At 39.3% G+C, this 4,374-nt stretch overlaps 1 pseudogene across 1 annotated transcript; it reads right to left on the bottom strand.

Moving 5' to 3' along the window:
- Window positions 1–2,086: 2,086 nt before the first annotated feature.
- Window positions 2,087–2,628, bottom strand: LOC306667018 (SCP2 sterol-binding domain-containing protein 1-like; annotated as a pseudogene). Its single transcript has one exon. The product of its transcript is annotated as an SCP2 sterol-binding domain-containing protein 1-like (transcript).
- Window positions 2,629–4,374: the final 1,746 nt, after the last annotated feature.

Raw genomic sequence — 4,374 nt, 5'->3', positions numbered from 1 at the left:
CCTCGGCCTCCCGAGGTACTGGGATTACAGACATGTGTCCTGGCGCCCAGCTATTTTTTTTTTTTTTTTTTTTAACTATAACATTTCCAACTTTATCATGGCACCTAGCTCTAGGAACTCCATTCTTCTTTGGTCAATCCAAATCCTAAACTAGTTACCATGCCTTCTTATTTCCTTAGGGTATAAAAAGCCCCTAAGTTCTAAACTACTTTCTGGAAATCTCAGTGCATAAAAATATTAATAAAAGTTGTGCGCTTACCCCCCCCACATACACACACACCAGAAAAAGGGAAATAATAGCACATTGGTCAATTGTTCAAATAGAATCCATTTTCTTTTTTACATTCATAGGATAAGGTAGAATTTTCCTTTTTTTTTTTTTTAGGAGAATTACTTTTAGACATGATTGTGATCCAAAATAATTGCAAAACATAGAACTTTAGGACAGAAAACCAAACTCCATCCCACCAACTGTGGATATACTAAAAACCAAAAAGAAAATGTATTCCTTCACTTTCCCAAAGAATGTGAGCATGTGACAGGAATGTCATTCAATCATCTCTGACACGTCCAAAGAGGTTAATCCTATTTTAAGTAATTTACGTGTTCTAACCATAAAACAACCCATATTTAAAAATAAACGCCCATTCCTTGAACATCCCAAGAGCATGTCTACAATTAAATGAGTCCATCCAAGAAAACCAACACCGTCTCTGACCAGCTCTCTCTGTCGAGCCTCGTGGGAGGGAGAGCTCTTCTCCAGTCACCTTCACAGACCACAGCGGACTCTTTCAGAATTTTTCAGTGGAGGAAAAATTCTTTGTCCTTTGAGGTTGGATTCAACTTTCCAAATAGCCAACACCTATTTTTGGAAAAGGCTGAGGAAATTTTTAATTATAGGGTTGACTAGTGAAGGTAATTACACAGGTGTGGTCATTCACAAAAATACCCAAGCAAAGGGAAGTAAAAACACAGGTGGCCACTGTAGACCTGCCTTCCACATCCTGACCAATCATCACATCCAGGGGGCTTTTCAGCTGGACACAGTCAAAATCTGTTGAGTTTTTCTTATGGCCCTGAAAACAGACCTCAGAACACAAACCAAATCACACAACAAGTTAATAATACAGTGATAGTCGCTCTGGGTGGTATCGGCTTGAGGGTTGACTCCAGCAGCCTATGTGCTATTATAAATCTTAGGTGGCCAGGATGCAGGGCAGGAGCAGGGGCTTCAAATCCCTGCTCCAATTCTTACTCACAAGTCCAGTTGCTTGACCTCTCTGGGCTTCCATTGCATCCACTGTTACACGGCAATAATAATTGCACCTTCCTCTTGTGTAAATTGAATGATTTCATATATTTCAAATGCTTCCCATGGCACCTGCTACTGTCAACCACTAAATAGGTATTACCCAAAATTCCTTTGTGCCATTACTGTCACCGGCGAAAAATGAGAAATTAGCCTTCAAAAACAAGCAAACGATGACAACAAAATAAAAGCCAGCCTGTATCTGTCCTATTTTAGTCAGTTTCTTCACTGTTGAGACTAAAAGATCTAACCAGAACAATTTTAGGGCAGAGAAATTTATTTGAGGGCTCACAGTTTCAGAGGTCTTAGTCCATAAAGTTTGGCTCCATTCCTCAGGTCTTGAGGTGCAGTTGAACACCATGGCAGGAGAGCGGGGCAAAGGGAAGCAGCTCACATGATGATCAGAAAGCAGAGAAAGAGACTCCACTAGCCAGAGACAAAATATATACCCCCACAGCCACGCCCCCAATGCCCACCTCCTCCCATCACACCCCACCTGCCTTCAGTTACCACTCAGTTAATCCCACCACGTGATTATTTTACTGATTGGGTTAAGGCTCTTCTGAACCAATCATTTCTTCCGTGAATCTTCTTTCTTTTTTTTTTTTGCCCCTGCAAATATACACATCAGCAGTAAAATTAATCAAAGTTGCATAGGAAGAATTTGAGTAAAAATATTGGATACTTTTTACTTTAATCTTCAATTTAAGCATGATTTCCACCTGACATTATAACCAGAGAGAAGTTTTAATCTTTTTTCTTGGTATTGTTGCATGCTTAAAATTTAGCCCAGTCCTTGAACACTCTCTCCAGCTTCTGGCCAAGCAGAACTTTGCCACTCACTTTGAACTTGCCAGCCAGGAAAGCCTTCTGTGGATTCATTTTGCCCAAAACTAACTCCATAAAGACAGACTCTGGAATTGTGAAGACAGTGTCTGCTGGGAACCTGGAAGATCCTGGATACATGTCCCCAGAACCATTCTTCAGTCAATGGTCCACTGCAGAATGGTCTTACCATCTTTGGTGATGTCCAGCTGAAAGATGGCATTGACTTTCTTCACCAGTTGGCCTCCCACTTCTTTGATGTGATGGCTAATGTCCTCGAACACTGGTAAGCTCTGAAATTCTGACAGATCTAGAGGGTTTGGCATGGCAGTTTCCTGAGCTGAACCCAGAACTTTGAGCTGGCCCATCTGGGGTTCATCCCCTGCTTTGATCTTGGGCCGTGAATCTTCTTGCATTGTCTCACATATGAGCTTTTGGGGAACACCTCCAAACCATATCATGTCCAAACCATATGCTGTCCTAATCAAGATCATCGAGGCTTATAAGAATGGAAAACCACATAGCAATTCACAGGACTCTGAACATATAGAAAACAGCTATTGAGGGACACTTTCAAGTGCTGTAGCAATAGAACCCAGTGGAATCTGAGGGATCTCCAAGGGAATGGCATTATTGCTGTTATTGGAAAGTGCTGTCAAACTGTATTTTATAGACTATAAGATACTACAGATTGATGCAAGCATCCTTGCTCTAGAGATACTTACAGTAAAAAAAAAATGTGCAGAATCAATGAAATACAGTCACAGATGTTTGTACGAGCACATCAGGCTGTCTAGCTCCACTGGATTCTTCTCCTTTCTAAGTGCAGCCTCAGTCCTGAAAGGGGAAACTTTGCCCAGATTCATTTACCAAGGTAATAACTGGGCTCTGAGTTCAGCCCAGTGAGAAGGGCCCCATGGGAAGACCATGTTTTGTATATGAGGTGAAGAAAATGCAGAATGTGGAAAATGTTGAGTGAGCTTAAGTGTTTCCTAATGCAGGTGTTAAAAAGTTACCCAAGTGAATCCTGAAATTCAGAACTTTTTTTTTTTCTCTCTCATCTATGGGGAGTACATTGTCTGCAAAAGTGAAACAACCAGGCAAGAGGGCAGGATTCCCAGAGCTCTCTGTCCTGTTGTCCTTTGAGTTTCAGGTAGCTCCAGGTTTGGACCACAACCATGTTTAAGTGTAACCTGGGCCAGCTAGTCTTTATCAATATAGTACGAGAGCCGCAACACACAAAGAGCATCCAAGCCTGCAGGTGGGTCAGTTGGTTCCCAAGGCTCAGGTCCCTTTGTGACCATTTATTTTTATATTCCAGTTCAACAAATATTAGAGAATCTGGACTAGATACAAAGTAGTGTGTGTGTGTGTGTGTGTGTGTGTGTGTGTGTTTATGAACATATTTATTTATATCACCTGTACATACGCCCAAGTGCAGAGAGTTTTGTGTTTTGGACTGCCCTAAAAAGAACTTTTCCCAGTAGTGTAAGAGAGCCTGCCCTCTGATAATCTCTTATAATCTGTCAATCATAAATTTGAAAAAAAATTTGAAAAGTTAATTTATAAATTCATAACATATTATCTATAAGCATGTGGCTCTTGGATCCATCACATCAGTAGATTCAGGACTTTTTTGTAAAAAGTTTTATTTTTTGAACAAGCCCCCGAGTGAATCTGTTGCCTCTTTTGCAGATGGAGAGTATCATTCAAGATGATCTATTTCTTAAGTGTAAAATCTGGAAGATGAGCAGCAATATAATTTATTAATGTTTTTAAAATTAAGGCAGAATATGTTTCTTATTTTTATCCATTAAATTACTTTTTTAGGGAAAAATGAGTTGTCTCAATACTTTTATATTTATTTAAAAAATGTCACTCAGACCCTACTGTCTTCTATTTATGATTTGGATCAAATATGACTTGAGTTAAATCATTGACCATCGAGGACATGCAAATCCTACATTTATACAGGAATATTTGGAAAATAATATTAGCTTTTTTTGATATGGCTGTGTTTTCCATTTCTTATTATTTTTTATTTAGCTTTTAATTTTTTACAAACTGCATTTTGATTCATTGTATACAAATGGGGTACATCATTTCATTTCTATGGTTGTACACAATGTAGATTCATACCATTCATGTAATCATTCATGTATATAGGGTAATGATGTCTGCCTCATTCCACCATTTTTCATACCCACTCCCTCTCATTTCTTTCTACATATTCTAAAGTT

This window comes from Sciurus vulgaris, assembly GCF_902686455.1.
Source record: "Sciurus vulgaris genome assembly, chromosome: 7".
NCBI classification, from domain to species: Eukaryota; Metazoa; Chordata; class Mammalia; order Rodentia; family Sciuridae; genus Sciurus; species Sciurus vulgaris.
Note: the sequence above shows the minus strand (reverse complement) of the source record. Positions and strands in the feature narration are given on the sequence as shown.